The 24,275-nt window shown below is 40.1% G+C and overlaps 1 protein-coding gene across 1 annotated transcript in view; it reads left to right on the plus strand.

Moving 5' to 3' along the window:
- The first annotated feature begins 5 nt into the window (after positions 1 to 5).
- Positions 6 to 24,275, plus strand: part of LRRC8B (leucine rich repeat containing 8 family, member B) — a 73,815-nt gene continuing 49,545 nt past the window's right edge. Inside the window, exon 1 of the mRNA XM_010860376.1 lies at positions 6 to 37. The gene's annotated coding sequence lies outside the window, so the exon portion shown is untranslated. The remainder of the gene's footprint in view (positions 38 to 24,275) is intronic.

Here is a 24,275-nt window from a genome sequence, read left to right on the forward strand (position 1 = left end):
GTGAGGAGCGCCGGCGCCCGGGGCCGGAGGCGCACAGGTAGGTCGGGGCCGGACGCCCCGGGTCACGGAGGAGGAGCGGAGCCGATCCAGGTGATGGAGGCAGAGAACAGGGCGAGGGGACGCAGCAGGTGGGGTTGGCCGAGCAGGTGCGGTTACCTGTTCTCGCCTCACCTGAGAGCCGGGCCTGCGGGCAAGTGGCTGGGCGGGAGAGATGAGAAGCGGTTTTGCCACTCCCTTGTCTCTGGGAGAGTGGGAGTGATGCCCGTGACTCCTCCGGGCTGCTGGGGTCATTCGGGGCAGGAGGAATGGACGCTGTCTCCCCCATAATCGCGGCGCTACACCTAAGTGTGAGCTCTCGGGGCGGGGCGGGAACCGGGTTCTGGTTTCCTGGGGCTGGAGTCTCGCCCTCCCTAGGTGAGCAGACCTGTCCGGAGGGCGTCCGCGCTTGGGTCGCTTTCCTTTGCCCCCTGCCTTGGTGCTGTTCGTTGACACACATTTTTCTGCTCTTGGGAAACCTATTATACAGTTGTTCACCTACTGTTTGATGGTGGTGTTGGCTCTCATTTGTTTGAGGGAGAAGGGAGCAACTTCTACCGTTTTCGAGAGAGAATCTGAGTTTCCCCTTACTAGGCTGCAGCTAAGCAGGTGCCGAGAGGTCAGAAGGGAGGAGGCTCAGTGTTGGCTCATCACTATGTCCTCAGCTGACTTCCCAAAGTCCATAGGTTGCCTTTAGTCAGATGACGTGTGTGGAAGACTTTTTTTGTGGTCAGGAAGACCCTGCCGGCAGCCCCCTTCACACCTCCCCCCAAAAAGGTCAAACCTGAACTTAAAAACAAAAACCTACCTCTAAACTTTCTTTAATAAATTCGCCTTGCCAAAAACTTTTAAAAATCCATAAAAAGATACCGGTATGAAAATTTAATTTGCAAATAGGTTACCAACTTAAAATAGACAGTATTCACTTTTTTTTTAAAGAGGAAATGGTATGTGTCTTTATCAGACTATTAGGTTTCCTAACCTTTAGGTCTCCTAAACCTCCTAGTTAGGTTGTAGTACACAGAAGCAACCAAACTGCAGTGTAATTATTTAATTACAATAACTTCCAGGTGCTGAGGTTGAACCTCCTGAGAGAACCCCAAGTGCTCTTTGATTTGTGAGTGTCAAGGTGACTTCCTTTTACTCCTGGTTTCCTAGTCAACAGCTTCACCCTTGAAGGAATGTGAAATGACAGCCAATCCCGCAAGTGACTGGGCCTCTGTGATTTAACAATATTCGTCCTAGCATGTCTGATGTTACTCTTAGTTCAGGTAATGAGGGGGACGGAGTTGTCTCCAAGTGTTCGTTGAGTCATGATACCTACTATCCATTTACTACATGTTAGAATTAAATTTTGTATTATGTGAAACTTGTTCTTTTTTTCTTAATTTGGAAAAGTGTCCCAGCACGTCCAGCCTAGCGTGAAGATTCGCATGTTGAGAATGATTTCATTTGACTAGTTGTTAAGATTTGCTTTATAATAACCATTGTCCTCCCCACTGCTGTTTCATTCCTCTGAAGCCTGGGAATGAAAAGGGTTCTATTGAATATCACTGAAATAGGATATCAGGTCTTCTAAGCTGTTTTTTTTTTTTTTTTAAGAGAATTTGTTTTTTAAAGCAGTTTTAGGTTCACAGCAGAACTGAGAGTAACTGCAGAGAGTTCCCAATATACCCCCTGCCCCCATTCATGCATAGCCTCCCCCATTATCAACATCTCCCACTAGAGTGAGACACTTGATACATAGATGAAGCTACATTGAGACGTATCATCCAAAGACCATAGTTTAGAGTTCACTGTTGGTGTCATACGTTCTGTGGATTTAGCCAATATGTGTAACAACGTGTATCTGCCATTATAATACCATCACGTATGATCCTATATCGTATGATCACTAGCCTAAAAATCCTCTGTGATCTTCCTAGTCATTCCTACTGCCTGCCTAACCCTTGGCAACCACTGATATTTTCACTGTGTCCACATTTTTCTTCCAGAATGTCAAATAGCTGGAATCAGTCTGAAGCCTTTGCAGATTGGCTTCTTGCAATTAATATTATGCATTTAGGTTTTCTCCTTGTCTTTTCATGGCTTGATTAACTTATTTTTTTTTAAGCACTGAATAATATTACTTTATGGCTCTAGATTTTTTTAGACTGTGTGGGTATTTTCCTGTAAGTGGCTTGAAGTTTGTGATTTTTTGTTTTATTTTCTGGTGCGGAAGGTTGGAAATATTTAATATGTGAAAGATTCTTGTTTGAGCCGAGATTTTTATTTATAAACAAGTTTTTGTAATTTATGAATCTATTTTGATGGTATCTGAATATTTTTATTTTCTTTTTGATTTTTTTAACTGCCCATAAAAATAGCCTATTTAATCTAATCTCTCATGTTCATGTAGTGTCTCCCAAGTTGAATTTCCAATTTTTTTTTTCTCTTTTAGACTTAAAAAAAAATAAAAGTCTCTTTTTTTCTCTTTTTTTTTTTTCTCTTTAAAGCATCCTTCTAGCATACTCTGGTATTATCAGAAGCAAATGTATGCTGGCTCTGTCCTGTTACCCCAGACTCAATGGCATGGTTTCCAGTGCCTTCTATATAGCGTGTCGCCTCTGCTTTCTTGACTCAGGGCGTACTGCTTGTTCTGCAAACATTACAAACCCATGACCACTCATGAGGAATTTGGGAGGCCCAATTATAGTGTAGGGTTTCTTTAATGAATTGTCAAGTGTATTCTAATTTCTGTCATCTCTGTTTTCATATTGCTGCCTTTTCTTTTATTGCTTTTGCCCACTTGCATTCTATTTCTCATCTATATTTTCTAAACTTCCTATGTACCTTTATTATGACAGGTTTTTACAAGGTGTTTAAACTAATGTCTTTGGCAGACATAACAACTTATTTTTTCCTTTTCTGGATTATTAACATTGATCTTAAATAAAATTGGTCCTGTCTGCAGTCACTGAATCTGTCTGCTAAGTTCTTATCAGTGCTGTTCATTTAGAAATTGAACAAAGGGAAATAATAAGCTCCCTGTTCTATGACTTCCTCTTATTTAGGATTCTGCTCAATTGCAACAGAATTTAAATTCACTTCTTCAATGCTGTTGTGAACGCATGTAAAGGAAATGAATAAAAATGAGTTGTCAGAGCTTCAACCTTGACCTTTCCTTTTGCCTTTTTGGCCCTTAAGCCTTGATATGGGTCACGTGATTCTCCTTGGTTCTTTCCAGACTCTGTATCTTTGAACTTCATCTCCTGCTTCTTCAGTTTCAGGGTTCCTTTAATTCTGTGTTGTGTTTGTTTCATCCTGTGGCCATTTTCAGGTATTTCTACAATGCCTACTTCTTGGTCAACAGTATCTGTCAGAGACATCATCAGCTGCAAAGCTTGTATTTCACTTGTCTTTCCAGCTCCACACAGGTGACTCAGATCTTCCTCTGCCCATCTCTGATGGAGACTAAATTCTTTACTGTCAAGTAGCATATTCCCTTTGATGATCTCTCAGGTAGGAAGATTTGAGAGCATATTCAAACCATCCTTCTTTTCTTCTGTCATATTTTTTTCAGCATTTTTACACTTACCCCTCAGATCTATTGCAGATTAAAATCAAGAATTCTTCAGGCTTCCACCTAAGAACTTAAGCTATGCAGATTGATGGGCCTGGATTTGAACCCTACACTGTATCACTTTGGATGCGTTACTGGATTAGTTAAGATTAGCTGCCAGTTACAGAGACCACAAAGAACAATGGCTTAATTAAACAAAGCAATGTTTGTTTCTCTTTCACGTTAAAGAAAAGTTTGCAAAGAGACAGTCTAGAGCTGGTATTATGATTTTGCAAATCTTTTCAGACCTATGCTGGTTCCACCTTTTAGAACCTCAGACATCAAATCAGACCCTCAATCTTGTGATCCAAAGGGGAGCTTAGGCCATCACATTTAGGTTCCAAGTTTAGAAAGGAAGACGGAAGGAAGGAAAGAAGACAGGGGGGAAAAGCAAGAGACCAGAGTCTCTTAAGGAAATTTCCTGGAGGCTGTCGTACACTTTTTATTATATCTCATTGACCAGACTTTGAGTAATATGACCTCATCTAGCTTTTCACTTTCATGCATTGGAGAAGGAAATGGCAACCCACTCCAGTATTCTTGCCTGGAGAATCCCAGGGACAGCAGAGCCTGGTGGGCTGCCGTCTATGGGGTCGCACAGAGTCGGACACAACTGGAGCGACTTAGCAGCAGCAGCTAGGATAGAGACTAGGGAATATTGTCCTTACTTGAGACAATCTTAAGCCCAGCTAAAACATGGGAGTTTTGCATCCTTAGTAAGATAGAGGGAAAGAAATATTGGAGTAGTCAAACACCACTGTTATTCTACACCTCTTTTTTTCTTGACTTGTTACCCATCTCACAGGAGTCTTAAGATTAAAAGAAATATTAATGTGAAAGCATATAATACAGTATCTGGTGTAAAACAAGCTTTCAGTAAATGTTAGTTCATATTCCTCCTTACTCCTTTTTCATAAATTATCGCATTTCTCTGCTACCACATCATTGGTATCCAAATCCCATTTTAAATACTGGCCCCAATTGATAGTACTAGCCTATAGTCAGGTTCCTTATCATGGGAGAAAGTAACACATTATGACTCAATGTCAGCATCTACTTCTTAGCTTAAAGGGTGGCTAAGATTTAAGATATAGCTCTTGGAATCAAATATAGCTAGATATAAATCCTGGCTCTGTCACTTACTCAGTATGTAACCTCAGCCTCTTGCACCTTCAGTTTCCTCATCTGGAAACCTGCGGTAAGATTCAGATATGAGAAGTATGGAAAAATTGTATTTAGAGTGCCTAAGAAATTGTGTGATTAAGTGCTAGCTTTTCTTTTAAAATTTGGCCCAATCTAGGTGAACCTTTCAGAAAATGACCTCTTATTCCATTAAAAAGAAGTTTTAAAATTGGTCATCTCCATACATATCTAAACCCACTCCAGTGTTCTTGCCTGGAGAATCCCAGGGATGGGGGAGCCTGGTGGGCTGCTGTCTATGGGGTCGCACAGAGTCGGACACGACTGAAGCGACTTAGCAGTAGCAGCAGCATACATATCTAAATGAGTGTTGTTAAATTTTTAGTCAGACTTTTTGAGAATTGTCCCCAAAATCGGTTTAAACCTTGAATAGCTACAAAGTCTTTGCTTTTTTAAAAAAACGAAAACCAGAATAGCTCAGCCTTAACCGTCTTCAGCCTTGATTTAAATGATTTTGGCAGATCCACTCTCAGAAATCATTCCCACCAGTGAGTATATGTCATAGTATTTTTTTTTTTCAGCATGTTTGTTAAGCACCTACTGTGTACCAGATATGACTATGCCAGGTTCTAGGGACACAGCAGTAAGCAAAAATGTACATGGTCCCTGCCACCGTGGGGGTTGCAAGATACTAGGGGAGACAGGAGAATCAATCCCTGCAAATAAATGAAAAAAATTGCCACTTAACATGATCAGGAAGGAGATGTACAGGTGCTGTGAAAGTATGTGCAATTATCTTATGGTCAGAAGTTGAATGGTATCTTTAGGAAAAAGTCGGCCAGTGCTTGGAAGCAAAGAGGTGTTGTGGGAGTGTGGTTTGAAATGAGCTCTGTCATGAGATGAGCATGGTCCGAGCACAGATCAGTGTCCCACAGGTTTCCAGCACCATACCAAAGAAGGCATATCATTTGGAGCCATCATTAAAATACGTGTACATAATATATAACTTCTCCATGTGAGTCTCTGGAAGGGACTACATAATTCAGGAATAATTTAATTCTTTTATAATTTATTTATGCTTTAGTGACAAGCTTTAAATTCAGATACCTTTTTAATTTTTGATACACCAAGCAGATACATCTGAGAAAATAGCCAGTAAAATAGGGTCTTTTGAGAGGGTCAGAGGATTGATCTGCATCACCCTTAGTGAGTGGAACTTGAAGACCTTTGGCTGGACAGGTTGACAGACGAATAGGTAACCCACAAAGCAGCAGTGGATGATGACCACAGGCGGGGAGGCAAAGGCAGTGTTTTCTGGAGAGTGGGCTGCATTAGTGAGCTTGGGATGGCCCATCTCAGGGCCCACAGGCCGCGCAGCATCCCATCTCTCCAAGGCTTTCAGGCTTGCATAGGTAGGACCCAGCTTAGCACCTTGACAATGGTATACCATTTTTCCTTGTCCTTTCTAGCTGAGCTCATGGGGGCATCCTTTGGGAGAAGTGTTGCATCTCTCATCCCTTTGAGGGCCTTGGAGAGTGTCTGGGAGGCTCTGCTCTCACGTAACGTGTTAAGGCATGACTGAGCCTGCGTGGCAGAGCTGCCTGCCATTGGACTTCAGGTTGTGTCTTGCTCTGAGCAGATAACATTTATGATGAATTTCGTCCATCTAAAAACTTTAAAGTTGATCTCTCTAGGCAAAACTGAGTTTGTTCTTGGCCCCTGATTCAATGCCCAGATAGGCAACTGAGCCAGTGACTTGTCTTTGAAAAGTGTGTGTGAGTCATGATGCAGTTTCTAGATGTGCAGTGCTGTGCTTGGTGGGCAGGTTCCCAGAGAATTTATGCTCTGCTAGCACTGCCCTAAGGGGCCGCAAGCCTTTTAACTTCACCCTCCCAGGAATGCCTTTGGAGCTGGGACTTCCTCTGGCTAACCACTAGCCTGGTAGTTGGAATTCCTCCCTCAGGACATGCCAGCCTTTTTACTACACCAGGGACTTCTCCATTGCCTGGACCCCCTTCCCTTATGAGTCTGTGTAACTGCTTCCTTTTCAATGAATAGTTGGCTTCAGTGATCTCAGGGATCCTTTCCCTGATCACCTCGGATAAAATACATCTGCCTGCCCTCACTGTAGTCTTTCAGGCTTTGGTTTATTGTTTGCTGGCTTGTCCCTACCAGAATATAAGTTCTGTGAAAGCAAGGATCTTGTCTCCCTAGTATACCTGCTCTTAAGCCTGGTATGTAGTAAAAGTCCCCAGACTGCTGCTACATGTGGTTTGGGGCAAAAAAATTAGCCCTTTGAACGTAAAATGGGGATAATAGCATCTGTGCTACCTGCCTCACAGAACAATGAGGAGCTGGAGTTAATATATACCAAAGATACTCTCCCCACCCCAAACTTGCTGCTCATCTTTAGATTTCATATTTTTGCAAACGGCAATACCATTTACCCAATTATATAGCCCTAAATACTTAGAACTCGTTCTGGGCTTCTCTTTGCTTTGTTCCCTGTTAAACTGCGCTATAAATTCTGGTAACCAATTTGTCCAGAGGCCGCATCCTATAGGTCCCTCCCGTCAGCACCCTTCCTTCACAGCTTCTTGACTGCCTTGAGTCTTTTCCAGGCCCGCTGCTTATTGCCTGCAACCAGTAGTTCAGTTTGTAGTCTTTCCAGTCTTCTACCCACCTCCCCCCTCAATTCGTTGTCCACACAAGAGGAAAATAATGATTATGAAAGGTAAATTTCGTACCACCATTGCCTGGTTTAATAATCCTTTAATGACTTACTTTGTCAAAGCATCAAGTCCAAATGCCTTGGAGAGCCATATAGTATAGTCTTCCTCTGCCTGCTTCTTCAGGTCTCCAGTTTCACCTTTGACCCCTCATCATTTCTAAATCACGAACGCGTGCACTGTGGATACAGCATGCAGACACAGCCCATGCACGGGGCATCCTAAACTGTTTGCAGTGCAAGGAAGAAGGTAGGAGGTAGCCAGACGGCTCCACTCCATGCCCCACCCCCTTTTTTTCACCTTTTCTCTATCTGTGGTGGTCATATCCCCTTGTCACTTGCTCATGTTTCAGGAGTCAGTTCAAGCATACTTTTTCTGGAAGACCATTCCAGACCCTTCCCTCTGCCTACCACTTCCAAGAGATCCTCATTCCCTTCTCTGTGCTACCTCCGAGCCTTGTACACTTCCTATAAAGATTATTTTGTTCATCCTCTGATTGAGCTTCCTGAGCCAGGCATTATACGTGGCATGTAAATTGATATCTGGGAAAGAATTAGGCAATAAAACTCAGTATACTTATTATCTAGTCCAGGGCTTTGTTACAATAACATTCTTCTGACTGGTATTTGAAAATTTGAAAGATCTCCTTGAAGGTTAGAAGTAGGAAGAAGAATTATCATGTATATGCTGGTAGTAGGTATCAATTGAATGACCGAAATATTTTGTCAGTGAGCTAGTGTTTACTGAACATTTATTGTGTTCAGAGTTCTGGATTTGGCCATTTGCAGGACAGGCTTGAGTCAGCTCTTGGAACTTTTCTAAATTAACTCTGGTTTTACCATTCTATCAGAAGTCAGAATTTTAGATGGTCAGCACAAGTTCTCGGTTTACAGGCAGTTTAGAACAAAGTATCTGAATGTTTTTCATCTAATACCCCCTGAAAGGATTTTGAAACACTATCTCCCTCTTCATGTGTTTTAAAAGTTTATTCTAAATTTTTTAATAGTTGTAATAGATGGTACCTGTGATATATAAATATTGATTTAGAAAGACATTTTTTCTAATGTACCCAGTGTAAGTTAAATACTAGAATGATTTTTTATCTACCATGCCATCCATTTAAAAAACACAAAAACAAGCTTGTTTAGAAAAGCTGGAAATTTTACATAGTTACTCCCCATGTAACACTTATGTTTGAAAATCTTTCATTGAATTCCTTATCATACTCTTGTAACACACATATACATACAACACATTTTTTGAAGTTCTTGTGACTATAAGGCTCTAAATGTTACATAAAATTTCATTTGGATTGAGTTTTTATGATTTTGACTAATACACAGTTGATCAGAACAAGTATATTAGAATTTTGATAAATAATTATTAAGCATAGGTAAAATATTATGGGAAATAACTTCTTGATGAGATGCCTGGGACTTAAAAAATATTCATGCATAAGTAAGTATTTCATATTGCTAAGATAAGATAGGCTTCATAATCAAGTTTTCTTTTTAAATGTAAATGCTTAAGACACTTTCCCATATGTATATGAAAATGAAGGCAGTATAATTCCACTCTATTTTTTAAACTTCTGAGGTGTATGCCAAAATTGCTTAGTAATTGATCACAAAAATGATTTTCCATGTTCTGCTGTCTGACTTAGTTATATCTCCCTCCAGTGTTGTTTGAAGCAGAGAAATGGATACTTTTTCCTTAACTCCCAAAAGGATGTTTCAGTCTTCAAAGTCATTTACTTTCTTAACATCTATAACCCTACAGTTATCTCAAATGACCCTCAACTTGGGGCCTGGAGATTTTTACTCCCCAAGGCGCAGTGTACCATAAGCAGACTCCTGAGAAATGAAAGGTTTGCCTTTCTTATGGAGTGTGGGGAGAGGATGACTATGAAAAGGGAAAGAGGGAGATGACCAGAAGTAACCAATTGGACATCAGGTGTTCTGAAATAGACACTTTATTATTATTTTTTTTTTTTTGATAGAGCGTAATCATAAAGCAATTTTATTTGCCTGATCAGACTCACTTGGTGGGCTAATTCCTTCTCTCCCTTAGACACAATCTCTGGTAGACCTAGAGTTTTTTCCACTTGTTCATAGATAATCAGAGTCTTCCAGTTACCCTTGGTCACACACATATGCATACATACACAAAAACCAGTTTCACTACAGGGATTAAAAAATCCATTCTTGTGTAATAATGAGAACTCTAAACTTGAAGTTAAAGTGTCTTTTCTCCCATTGGGCCTCTAATTGGGCCTGCAATTAGAAAGGCAAATCCGCCCCCAGTTCCCACACGGGAATTTTTTTTTAGGGAAGGTGGGGGCCAGGAAAGGACTTCTTCAGCAGAACTGTCTTGACCTGAGATGGCACCCTCTGGGTTTAGGGGGTGTTGAAACTGACTCTCAATGGTCCTGGGAGATCTTCAAAACTCTCAATGGGCCTGCTGTTGTTGCTGCTGGTAAGTTGCTTCAGTCATGTCCGACTCTGTGCGACCCTAGAGACGGTAGCCCACCAGGCTCCCCCATCCCTGGGATTCTCCAGGTAAGAACACTGGAGTGGGTTGCCATTTCCTTCTCTGATACTTTATTTTTTGGCTATGCTGCAAGGCATGCTCAGGCTCTTTGTTCCCCGAACAGAGATTGAACCTGTGCCTCCTGCAGTGGAAGCACGGTCTTCACCACTGGGCAGTCAGGGAAGTCCCAGAAGCAGATACTTTTAGACAGCAGTTAATTGGTGATCTGAAAGTAGATTCTACCAGATTACCCCTTCTTCTGAAAACAAAAGGCCCTCCAAATCCCATACCTCACTTTGTAGATCAATTGATTGGGTGCTGAAGAAAACTTTTCCCTGTCAAGTTAGCTATCAACTTAAAGGGAAAATGCCCCTAATAAGCCAATATAAAATTTTCTTCTTGGTGGACAGGAATATTCAATAGGGAAAGAACATAGAGTGAATCACTGTTTTAAAAAGACTTGATGGAAGCTAATTTGATACCATAGTAATGGAATTAAAATTATCCATTTTAGTAAGTATACTCAAACTCTCCTAGAATATTTAGAAATACTTGTTTATACCCATTGTTAGACTAGATACAGATAGAATGTTGGTAAAGATCAACAGATGCTTGACTGACAGTCACATAGGTCAGTAGGTGACTGATTTCCAAGTAGTCCCATTGAAAAAAAATTTTTTTGCAGCGTTTTATCAGGAATACTAGGGTTTTGTTTTTTTTTTTCCCAATGAGGAGGTTATGAATTACATGCCAAAAGGTTTGGTCCCAAGCTAGGTTTAGGAAATTTTTTTTCTTTGCAGATTAATGCATTCTGAAGGGAGAGGAGTTGAGCCTGGCCATCATCCCATTGATTAAGAAGTCTTTCCTGGGGTCCTCTTGATCCTAGATGTTCTCGACACCATGTATGTAAAAACACTGTTCCGAGGTCCACTGTGCCCTTGCCTTCTCCCACCAGTTTGTAGCAAATCTCTCCTGAAACACTTACAGAGCCCCCACTGCATTACTATATTTTTTGATGTTTCTTCTAAAATACTAAAGCATTTATGCTCACATTTATTCTCCTGATGACTTGTGGAAGACAGGTCAAGTATTATTCCCATGATGCAAATATGCATACTGGGTTTATAAGAGGATATGTGGCTTGTCTCCGCACACTCCACATGTTAGCTGCAGATCTGGTAGCTGATAAAGCAACTTTTTTAATGTATATTGGCTGCTTCCTTTTCCCAGAATCATTTTATAGAAGGCTCTAAAGATTGGAAAACTTGCTGTAAAGTGGTCATATAAAAATTAAGATAAATATGCTCACAAATGCTTAGTAGAATACATTGTTCTTAGCAAGCCCTCAGCTTTTTAAAAAAGAAAAAAGATGTATTTGAATTTTGAATCTGCTTTTCTTCATTTTATGGATTAAAAAAAATTATTCAGTATTTTTGGGGGCACTTAATATTTGCCAGGAATCACCTCAGCCCTGGGGATAAACCCAACAATGAAGAAAACATAAAAAATGTTTCTTTGCATGGAGTATACATCCTAGAGGAGGGAAGATAGAAAATACGCAAATCTGACATACAGTATTGATCTTAACGAGTATCTCTTTTTAACTTTTTTATATTGTAGGTATCCTTGAGGGTCTTTCCCCGAATAATACAACACATATGCATAACATTTTAACGTGCCTTGAAATCATCCTTACAACACTTCAAGTTCATTATTTCTGTTCTCAGTTTTTCTTTTTACTGATAAGACAGTAAGGTTGAAAAAAGCAAAGTGAAAATCATCCAGTGTCACAACTAGTTGGCTTCCCTGGTGGCTTAGCATTAAAGAATCTGCCTGCAGTGCAGGAGATGCAAGAGACTTGAGTTTGATCCCTGAAGAAGATCCCCTGGAGGAGGAAATGGCAACCCACTCCAGGATTTTTGCCTGGGAAATCCCATGATAGAGGAGCCTAGCAAGCTACAATCCTTGGGGTCACAAAGAGTCAGACACAACTAAGTGACTGAACAACAACAAAGTTGCTAGATTGTTAAACTCTTTCAATTTAGTCCATGAAGTGTCTCCTGCTTAATGTCTGTGTGTGTGTGTGTATGTGTGTGTGTGTGTACTGCTTTTATTTATGTAGAAAACCTCCCCAAGTAGCTTATATGGCTTAACGTAGCTCCTTTTCCCATTTCCTGACCCATAACAACATAAATAATATCCCAAGTATTCCAAATGTCTTAGAAATTTTTCAATGAGGAGAACTCAGGCTGGTAGCAGAAAAGGAAAAAACAAAAACAAAAATGGAGATCTTGGAGTGGGAAGATTTTCTTACAGACCGGATAGGGACTGGCAGTGCCTTTGAAGGTCCGTGTACAGACACCAGAGGGATTGGTGGTGGGAAAGGCCTTGTCCCAGTTTCAACAGGCACCCTCACCAACCCACCCAGTGATTTCCCCTTTGGACATTTTATACAAAAACTTGGAAGATAAACTTGTCAGTTTCAGGAAAATATTCATTGTGTCAACTTATCTTCCCAGCCACACTTCTGTCACAGATGTCTCAACTTTTAGTACTATGAAACAACCAAAAATTTTAAGTAGCAATCGGAATGAGTGTGTAATTTTCAAAATTGGATGCTGTGTAAAGGTTTTGATTTGCATGCAAGATTTTCTAATAAAATACATCTGGCTTTTAAAACCTTCAAAACTTTCCAACTCCACCTCCTACAAAACACTGGTACTTACTGAAATTTTAGGCTGCTTTCTATTGTCGCTGTCTTAAAGACAAAGAAAACCTACTTTTTCCATTAGAAGTTCCCCTTAATGTTATGTTGATAGAAGAATTCTATCCTCTTCTCTCTTAACCAGTGAAAAGCCCTTTCTTCCATATTCCCCATCCCCACCTCCATTTCTGGGTGTTTGTAGCCTACTTTTCCATCTGTGTGCCTTGTTACTATGGTGATGGGCACCATAGAAATGGAGAACAAAGCGGATGTAATAAGCATCTCCTACATGGTTCACAGTGCTAAAAAGGGATCTAGGTTTTTTTCAGGCTTGTTCTTTATTGGTGGTAGAACTGGACCAACCCAACTGGGAGGGGGCACTGGGGTTATGAGCTGATTCAGGCCCTGCTTTTCCCATTGTTCTCCTCTTCCCCAGACCTTTCTTTACCCAGAGTCATGAAGGTGAGCAAAGAGTAATGGGGGCTTGTAGGGGGGATGTGGTACAGAAATTAATGCCATAGAGTCACCACACTGCAAAAGACAAATCTACTGACGCATATTACATATGGGAGGGAATCATGAACTGGTTTTAAGGTTTACCAGTCATCAGTCCTATTACCTGAGTTAGCAGTGTTCAGCTTTACCTCACATTAGAGATTTGCCAGCCTAGGTTTTCCTGCCTTCAAGATGCTTAGCCTGTATTAGACATTTTTTAAAAAAGGAATACAGATTTATCTTAATTACTGATAGCTTGCAGTATTTGGTCCCATCTGTTTGAATTTTTTAAAATGAGGTTAAACTAATGTGTACTTATTTTGCTTGTTTTAGAATTACAATTAAATATTTTCCCTGCATTGTGGAAACTAGTATTTTCCATAAAATCTGGGAGAAGGTGCCCACAGGTATTTACTTTTATTTTTAAATGGAGGATGATTGCTTTCCAGTGTGTGTTGGTTTCTTCCATACAACAGTGTGAATCAGCTGTAAGTATACATGTATCCCCTCCCTCTTGGGCTTCCCTTTAAACCTTCTGCATACATGATCATTCTTTAATACATCTTCATGTATCAGATTCTTGGACACCCATAATGAAATACCCAAAGATTAAATAAAATATTCCAGTTAATCAGTTCCATCTTCTGGACAGTTATTTCTAAATTTTTTAAAATTATGTTTTAAGTTTTACATTGCTCATATTTTATGTCTCTGTTTTATGTACAAGGGAAATAATTTAGCACAGTCCTTTAGTATATAAAGTCATAGGACATGAATCAAATTTAGAGCTAACAAAGATGAACATTCTGTTTTTCTGTTGCATTGTAGCATGAAGGCCTGAAGTTCTTTTTGACTGTAAATTCTTGCTTCTTTGGTCACATGGCTCCTTTCTTTTTGCCTGATGAAATAGTATTTTGCCAATTTTATCTGCTATAATGGCTCTTATACTGATGTGAAAATAAGCTTGCAATCAACCTCACACTTTGTGTTTTAAGTATAGGCCCAGTGTAGCCCTCCCTGCCAAAGTCAGCTCTTCCCCTTTGTGTCGTGAGCAGAAGACTGAGAGCACCAGAGACTAGAGTGGGAGCTGGAACTTTGAAAATCATAGCTTCTGCTATAGCAAAGTTATATGTTAAAGCCTGACCCTTAAGGTGATGGTGCTGGGGAGACGGGTGAGAGGTAATTAAGTCCCAGGAGTAGAACCTTCAAGAATGGGGGTTGTGCCTTTATGAAAGAGACTCAGGAGAATTTCATTGCCCCTCCCACCATGTGTGGACACAGAAGCAGTCCTTCTGTGAACCAGCAACTGAGCTCTCTCTAGACACTGACTCTTCTGGCACTTGATATTGGACTCCTTAGCTTCTAGAACTATGAGAAATAAATGTTTATTGATCAAGCCTTCCAATCTTTGGGATAGCAGCCCAGATGGATTAAGACAGCTTCAAAACCTGAGTATCTTCTGACTAGAAATGAGAGAAGACTTGGGAGAAGTAGTGTGGGTTCTGTGGGAAGAATAATGACTCTCTTTGCAGAGGAGAGGTCTGTGGAAACCAGGTAATCCCTCCACGCAGGATAGCACCTTGTTTCCCAGAAGGCTTGAAAACTGTGGGCTCGTTGGATTTGCCAGGAGTTTCTCCCTTCATGGGCAGTTGTTCTCTGATGCCTCCTGGGAGGAGGGAGTATCCATTGCATTTGATATTATCATCAGTGAGAAGGTAGAAAGTAGGCCAGCTAAACTATTTCTATTTTTACAATCAAGCTGGCATTCTGAGACACTGTGTCACTTGGCTCCCAGTTAAGGAAGATGTTAGGAAGGATAAGAGTTCACTCTCCTTAGTCATTTTGCTGGCCTCTACTGCTCTACTCATGACTGAAGGAAGAGGTGAATGAATGAATGCATGTTTACTGCTGGTCATTTTATTGAGTTGTCAGTCAGTCAGTTCAGTCGCTTAGTCATGTCCGACTCTTTGCGACCCCATGGAGTGCAGCACGCCAGGCCTCCCTGTCCATCACCAACTCCCGGAGCTTGCTTAAACTCATGTCCATCGAGTCAGTGATGCCATCCAACCATCTCATTCTTTGTCACCCCCTTCTCCTCCTGCCTTCAATCTTTCCCAGAATCAGGGTCTTTTCCAATAAATCAGTTCTTCCCATCAGGTCGCCAAAGTATTAGAGTTTCAGCTTCAGCATCAGTCCTTCCAATGAATATTCAGGACTGATTTCCTTTAGGATGGACTGGTTGGATCTACTTGCTGTCCAAGGGACTCTCAAGAGCCTTCTCCAATACCACAGTTCAAAAGCATCAAATCTTCGGCACTCAGCTTTCTTTATAATCCAACTTTCACATCCATACATGACTACTGGAAAAGCCATAGCTTTAACTAGACAGACCTTTGTCAGCAAAGTAATGTCTCTGCTTTTTAAGATGCTGTCTAGGTTAATGCTGAGCTACTTTTTATTCCCCTCAAATGTCTCTTTGAAGATTATGCACATTCTGGCTAGTCTTCTGAGTTTGCCTGTTGTGCTGACATAGATAAATTCCATAACTGTCTCAGTTGCCCCATGTGTAAAGTGGAGATAGCCTCATGGCGTTGTTGGGAGCATGAATAAGTTCATTGATATGAAAGGCTTAGTAGAATATGTAACATATGATTATCTTCGATGAGCATCAGCTTCCATGACTGAGTGTTACAGTATGTGTAGTGAATTTGACTACTTCAGCCTCACATCAGCTACTTATATAAGGGCTTCACAGAACACTGGGCTTGTTTTGTCTTATCTACCTAGGAGAAACTATTAGGGCCAGTCCCATTTCATTTGTCTTTTGATGATTTATAGTAAGTTGTTTCACCTAACTAGGCTTTAGATGAACTTTTTTCTGGTTATTTTTAGTTTCAAATTACTTAAGCCTTGAAGATTAGGCTTTTGGATAGTTATTGATTGTATAGGAACACTACAAAGAATTTGTCTGCACAAAAAACACTACAGTGTTAGAAGAAATTATAGCTGTCCCAGGAGGAGATTGGAAAAGCCTGAAGTCTTTGTTTTAGCCTGAGATTTGTTCAATCTTCACATTCTCTGAAATTCAACCTTGAATTATTCAGCAAATGAACAGGTAAAAAAATTATGCTGCTTCACATTTTTAATGCATATTTTTTGTGATATGTAAACCTTAACTTTGAAAAGTCTTTCATGATAATTGATCAGCATGGGTAACATACTGATGAAAGCCACGTAAGTCTAGATGGTATAAAATCCCCACTGCTATTTGTTAGAAGCCTTGGAACTCCTTTGTTTCTTGTCTTGTGCATGAAGGTGACTGAATCAGTGACTGGTAGTTTCCTTAAAGCGTCTAGATAAGAGAAAGTTTATTCTAACAATATCTCATTTTTGAAAAATGATTTTTTTTTTGTTTGTTTTCTTCAGTCTCTATCAATGTGTGTGTGAACAGAGAATGAGTTGTAAGAATGCAGAGTTACCTGGTATGTGCAGTAGAGGATGATGAGAGGGGAAAGGGAATAGAGGAAGGAAACCATTCTGTAGTTCTCCCTTTTGATTCTGTGTTTTTCCTTTCAAGTGAAGTCCTTGGAGATGTTACACATGGTGCAGTCTTACAAAAAAAAAATTCTTTCTGAAAACATTTTGTTTCTTAACGAGATTTATTTTGGTGCTTTGTTGTGATTGTGCTGGGAATTTTGAAATGTTCTCTGTGTATTTGTGTGATTTTTGACCTAATAATCTCATTTGGGTTTACCACGCTTAGCAGCTGTTGTTTTTACCAACTATTGCTAAATTGTGTTAATGTTCAAAGTTGAAAAACCTTGTTTTCTACATTGGCCTAAATTATCCAGAGTTTTATAAAATTTAAGCCTTTTCCTCATTCCTTGTACTTTTCATTTAGTTGCAAGAAAGCTTATAATATTAATATTCTAATGGAACAGCATTTTTTGAATAAAGCTATCTATCCTCTTTTTTACTGGAGGAGGGAGAGACCTTGATTCTATTGTAATTTAAGTAGTGTTTAGTGTAATATGATAAGTGTTTGCAGTTTGATAGTAATGATTATTCTCTGGCAAAGCAAAAGGAAAATTTGAGAAGTCAAAGGCTTTGAAAATGTCCTAGGAGACAATAAACTCAGAATTATAGCCATTTTATTGGACAATTATGCAATTTTATTTGAAAGAGGGCATCAAATGTTGAATTTTGACTTTTCATTTAATTAAAGTAACAAGAATTTTTCCTAAATAGCTGCCATCTTGCTTCCCTTGCAGTTTAAAAGTTCCCTTGTTTTTAGAGATCCTTCAGTGTGTCTGTTTTAATTATAAAGCAGTGGCAGGGGGTTGGGTTTTTTTGTTTGGTTGGTTGTTTTTGTCTTGTTTTTTGTTTCTTTTATGGCTGTGCTGCTCAGCATGGGGGATCCTAGCTACTCGACCAGGGATTAAACCCATGCCCCCTGCAATGGAAGGCTGGAGTCTTAACCACTGTACTGGCAGGTCCCAAGGCAGTGGTTTTTGCAACTAGACTCTAGGTACGCTTTTAAATTCCCCCAGGGGTTAACTTTGTTAGTTCTGAATCTCATCTGACTTCTATTTTTCACATTCCCATTTCCCCTGTTGAGAGCAAACTCTTCTCATATATTCGAGATCTAAAGCAATAGTTGTCCTTGTTATCAAGTCAGATGGCCAGGTAATGATGTGTATCAACAACATGCTTTGTAATTACAAAGCCATCTTTGCATATATAATTGCATTTGATTCTGAGAGTTCCAGGTGGCTCAGAGGTAAAGAATCCGCCTGCCAATGCAGGAAACACAGGAGATGCGGGTTTGATCCCTGGATCGGGAAGATCCCCTGGAGAAGGAAATAGGAACCCACTCCAGTATTCTTGCCTGAGAAATCCCATGGACAGAGGAGCCTGGCGGGCTACAGTCCTTGGGGTTGCAGAGTCAGACATGACTGAGCATGTACGTATGCATGTCTGACAGTCTAGTGAGGAAAAGAGAGAGAAAATGGCTATAGTTAATTCCTATTTTATGGGAAAACCTCAAGAAGTCACTTAATATGCCCCAGAATAACATACAAACAGTAGGACCAGAACAAGAACTAGTTCTTTTAGCTTGGTGTCTAGTGTTCTTTCTGGCTTATCATACTTCGTGGGCACACCCTGTTCTATGCCTTGAGATGTTTGCCATACAAGTAATTGAGTCAATATGCTGTGTGAGATTGGTGTACTAAATTTTTATAAACTTTCTAAAACCAGGTTGTTACTTAGTTTGCTTCCTACTGAGCATCATCATTTCCCTGTCAGTGCAGAGCAGTTTCCTGCTTTGCAAGCTAATGACATCGTGAGTGTACAGCTTAGGAGGTCAGGAACAACAGGACGATAATAAGAGAGGCGCCCAAGGAGACATATAACTAGGTGACAGGTTCAGTGGAGAAACAGTGTAGGAAGAGAGACCCAAGCGAGCCTCGTCAGATGAGATAGAATTTGGAAAGGGGAAGGGAGTAGAAGGGAAATATCTGACTGGAGATGTACAGGACAGAACTGAAATACTGTATATTTCAGTATACAGTACTGGAATATTTGTGGGTGAAATAATGTCCAGGATTTGCTTCAAAATGAATCCTGAACATGGGTGTGATAAGAGTTTGTTAATTGTTGAAACTAAGTGGAAGGGTACATGGGACTTCCTTGTACTGTTATTTGTACTTTTGTATGTATTAGGGATTTTTCATAATAAAAAGCTTAAAATATAACAATGGTACGTTTTGGATTAAGGGCATGTTCAGAGGCGCAGTGGGAGATGATGTTGGAAAGACAGTGTGGGAACAGAGTTGGTGCTGGGAGGAGTTGATGAAGTCTGGGTCCTTCTGAAGTCCAGACTCTCTGGAGTCCTGATGAAGGCCAGGACTCATCATGTTCTAATCAAGTCTCTGCCGAAGTCCAGACTCTCTGGAGTCTGGGTGATACTGGTAGACACCGCTTCATTTTCTGGACTTGAGTTTCACTTGACTGTGAACGTAAAGGTAGAGTTGTAGTACAGCCTGCCTCTTCATCAAGGATGACAGCAGCCCCACTTGGGGGTTTATTTGGCCCCATCACATCTGACACGCCATATTCCACTCGGGAACGCACATTTTAAAAGGGCTTTTACAAACAGAGTCGATGGTTGTGTGACAGAAGGTGTCACATCTTAGGAATCTTTCTTGTAGAACATTTCATCAATTTATGGTTATTTACCTGAAAAGGACTTATTTTTCCACCTGCCAAGTTCCTCCTCTGCTCTTTTTAAAACTCTCTGCCCTATGTGCCTGAGAATGGGCAGTAAAAGCGAAATAAAAACACTGCTCTTGTTGTTTAGTCGCTCAGTTGTGTCCAACTCTTTTGTGGCACATGTGCCTGACAGCCCATAATTTCACTTCCTGGAAGCAGCCTTTAACATCAGACTGAGTTACATACAGCAGCACTGAAGCCTATAGAAAGCCAGACACCTTGGTGTAGCTTTCTAAAGCAGAGTTCCCTCTTCCTTCCTACTTAATGTGTTTCTCTGTTGCTAAGGGAAAAGAGGTGAGAGAGAAATTTGATAGTTAGTACTATGAAGGAATTATTAATTATTTGGTTGTGATTCGGTGGTACGATGGAGTTGACAAGAGTTAATTATTATATTTTCAGGAATTCTGCAAGCCAGTTGTTAAACACAGCCTTCAAAAAATTACACAAACTTAAAGTGTTAAAGTAACACTCAAAACTTATCACTTCCTATTTATTTTTCTATAATTTGCTATTATCTGTGCTCTCAAGGTTATTTATAAGTGTATAAACTACTTAAGGTTATTTACGTGTAATGTATATGTAAAGTTCAAACTACCATACCGTTGTACTCATATCAGCAAGGTCTGCTCAAAATCCTCCAAGCTAGGCTTCAACAGTACCTGAACCGAGAACTTCCAGATGTATAAGCTGGATTTACAAAAGGCAGGGGAACCAGAAATCAAATTGCCAACATCCACTGGATCACAGAAAAAGCAAGAGAATTCTAGAAAAACATTTACTTCTGCTCCATTAACTATGCTAAAGCCTTTGACTTGTGTGGATCACAACAAACTGTTGAAAATTCTTTTAAGAGATGCGAATATCAGATCACCTTACCTGTCTCCTGAGAAACCCATGTGCAGGTCAAGAAGCAACAGATAGAACTGAACATGTAACAATAGACTGGTTCAAAATTCGGAAAGGAGTGTGTCAAGGCTGTATATTGTCTCCCTGTTTATTAACTTACATGCAGAGTACATAATGTACAATGCTGGGCTGGATGCAGGACAAGCTGGAATCAGGATTGCTGGGAGAAATATTAATAACCTCAGATATAGAGATGACACCACCCTTATGGCAGAAAGTGAAGAAGAACTAAAGAGCCTCTTGATGAAGGTGAAAGAGGAGAGTGAAAAAGCTGGCTTAAAACTCAGATTCAAAAAACTAAGATCATGGCATCAGATCCCATCACTTCATGACATATAGATGGGGAAACAGTGGAAACAGTGACAAACTTTATTTTCTTGGTCTCCAAAATCACTGTGGACGGTGACTGCAGCCATGAAATTAAAAGATGCTTACTATTTGGAAGAAAAGCTATGACCTACCTAGACAGCATATTAAAAAGAGAGACATTACTTTGCCAACAGAGGTCCATCTAGTCAAAGCTGTGGTTTTTCCAGTAGTCATGTACGGATTGTGAGAGTTGGAGTGTGAAGAAAGCTGAGCACCGAAGAATTGATGCTTTTGAACTGTGGTGTTGGAGAAGACTCTTGAGAGTCCCTTGGACTGCAAGAAGATCAAATAAGTTTACCCTAAAGGAAATCAACCCTGAATGTTCATTGGATGGACTGAGGCTGAAGCTGAAGCTCCAATACTTTGGCCACCTGATGGAAAGATCTGACTCATAAAGACCCTGATGCTGGGAAAGATTGAAGACAGGAGGAGAAGGGGACGACAGAGGACAAAATGGTTGGATGGCATCATCAACTCAATGGACATGAGTTTGAGCAAACTCCGGGAGATGGTGAAGGATAGGGAAGCCTGAAATGCTGCAGTTCATGGGGTCGCAAAGAGTCGGACCCAACTGAGCAACTGAACAACAGCATATATAATGTATCTGCATAGTGTAAGTACCATATATATGCTGTACATTTCTTTTCAACCCCATTGAAATTGGCAAGGACTACCGTCCTCCCCTGACTAGAGAACTGGTTGTTAAATACACTCTTGGGTATGATTATGATGTTGTGGTTATGTTTTTAAAAAATTCTTTACCTGTTGGAGATGACTGAAGTAAGTCCAATAAAGGATTAAATCTAGAATTTGTTTCAAATAATCCCATTGGAGTGGGTATCATGTTTGTTGTGTCAGAGTAATGGACACACAGGCTTTATTTTACTACTGCTCTCTACCTTTGTGTATGTTTCAAATTTTCCATAATAAAATGTTAATAATTAAGGAATATGCTAAATCGCTTCAGTTGTGTCCAACTTTTTGCACCCTATGGACTGTAGCTCACCAGGCTTCTCTGTCCATGGGATTCCCCAGGCAAGAATACTGGAGTGGGTTGCCATGCTCTTCCAAGGGATCTTCCTGACTCAGGGATCAAACTCACATCTCTTGTCTCCTGCATTGGTATGCGAGTTCTTTACCACTAGCTCCACCTGGGAAGCCCAATTTAGGAATATTACAATATAAATAAGTGGCCTATACCCAGTAGATGGTCTGGTACCTGTCTATTCCTCAAACTTTGGTGCATCAAACATTGAAAAAATATGATTCTCTAATTTTAGAGCCCTTTCTTGTAACTGGTTGATGTAGATCATTGAAATAAATGTCTGTTTCTTATTAAATAACATCAAGAAATCACTATGCACAGTTTACCATACCTGTAAGTATAAAGGAACCCAACAGAGACCTCTCTATGACACTGAAGAGCTCTCCCTTCACAGTGGAATGAAAATGTACTTGTTGGATTTCAATCCTGTTTGCAGAAGCAGTTGAACAGATAGGGGAAAATGAATCACATTATCGCTCAGAGGACTACTTTGGGCTATATGACAGCTGTGTACCCTCTGGATTTATTTTCAGTCTAACTGATTTGAGTCATTGCTCGAGAAAGCAGTGCTGTCAAGCGCATTGTCTTCTCTGCAGTTGATGAGCCTTTCTAAACATTGCCTTGCTGATAAAATTGATGTGTTTAGAATTGCTGGCCTATGAATTAAATTAGGCCAAATCCAATGACTTAAAACACATAGCCTAGGTTATGTGCTGACTATATCTCACAAAGAGTGCACAAGCACAATATTTTTTCTAACGTATATCTAGACAGCAACTGGATAATTTGTAGCTTAGAATACATCTCTCTTTTTTCTAAGTTTGAAGTCCTTTTTAATTTCATTCACTGTATGCATCTGGAGACTGGTGGTAGTTTTCTTCTTTTCTTTGATTGTATAATAATTCCTACTTACCAAATGCAGTTGACCAGAGAAAAAAATTTATGTACAATAAGGAATGCAAGTGATCACTGTGATTATCCCATCAAGCAGAGTGGTGAGGAAATTATTAGGTTTTATGTGTGGGGGACAGGGAAGGGCAATAAGAACCTTTAGGGGAAAGTAGTCTATAATATTTATCTTGTAACTTTAAATTATGTGAGTTTCTAGGCTGTGTAAGAAATACAGGCTTAGACCATCCTCTAGATTTAACCACACACACCAAAAAAAAAATTAAAATGTCAAGCAGTGAAAAATAACAGATGTTAAACTCAGGTACCCTGGGGTCAGATTACCAAAAGGAGGTCTAGGTTGAAGCAGATGCTGAAAACAGGAACTGAGGTCAGGAAACAAGAAGTCAGAGTAGGAGGGTAGAAGAATCATAACTCCTTGTAAGACAGAGCTTGGCAGAGGAATCACCTGGAGAATCTGGGAAGGTGTAACACTTGGCTACCATTTCTCCCACGTTCATTTTTTTGTACCAGTAACCTTCAATGCCCTACAGAATCTCATGATGATATAGGTCCTAAAAGAATTTCTTTGGAGTATATAAATAGAAATCATGGTTCAAGATGAAGTTAGAATATGGAAATTGAGTCATGATTGCTAAGGAAAAACACGTGTCAAGTTTGTGAAGTACAGTAATCACAGGACTGTGATATATTCACTCAGCAGTTATTTACTGAGCTCTTATTATCTGGGTTAAAAGCTAGAGAAAGATATGTCATTGAACTTTACAGATAAAAGCTCTGTGCTCTTGAAGCCTACTGTGCCTGGTGGATAGACATAGAAAGTAGACAAAATAATTATGTAGTACATTAAACAGAGATAAATTACACAGAGAAGAACAAAACAGGAAGTATTCTTCAGAATTGGATTCCCCAAGGGTACATTTCCCAGTTCTATGAAAGCTAGCAAAGGGAAGATTGATATTTATAAATATACAAAACATACCACATCTGAAATTCCTTCCTGTTTCTATTAATTCTGTTGATAAGCTAAATATATTCACTATTTCTGCAACCAACCAGTAAATTTACAGCACAAAATGAAGTTTAAGTAGTGTGAGAGAGAGCAGCTTTTTTACACCGAAGTATACAATGAAACGCAGCAGCATACAATGAAATGGAGAAGGCAATGGCACTCCACTCCAGTACTCTTGCCTGGAAAATCCCATGGATGGAGGAGCCTGCTAGGCTGCAGTCAATGGGGTAACTAAGAGTCGGACACAACTGAGCAACTTCACTTTCACTTTTCACTTTCATACATATTCACGATGGTGTGATCACTGACCTAGAGCCAGACATCCTGGAATGTGAAGTCAAGTGGGCCTTAGAAAGCATCACTACCAACAAAGCTAGTGGAGGTGATAGAATTCCAGTTGGGCTATTCCAAATTCTGAAAGATGATGCTGTGAAAGTGCTGTGCTCAATATGCCAGCAAATTTGGAAAACTCAGCAGTGGCCACAGGACTGGAAAAGGGCAGTTTTCATTCTAATGCCAAAGAAAGG

The sequence above is a fragment of the Bison bison genome, unplaced genomic scaffold (assembly GCF_000754665.1).
Source record: "Bison bison bison isolate TAMUID 2011002044 unplaced genomic scaffold, Bison_UMD1.0 scf7180017864466, whole genome shotgun sequence".
NCBI classification, from domain to species: Eukaryota; Metazoa; Chordata; class Mammalia; order Artiodactyla; family Bovidae; genus Bison; species Bison bison.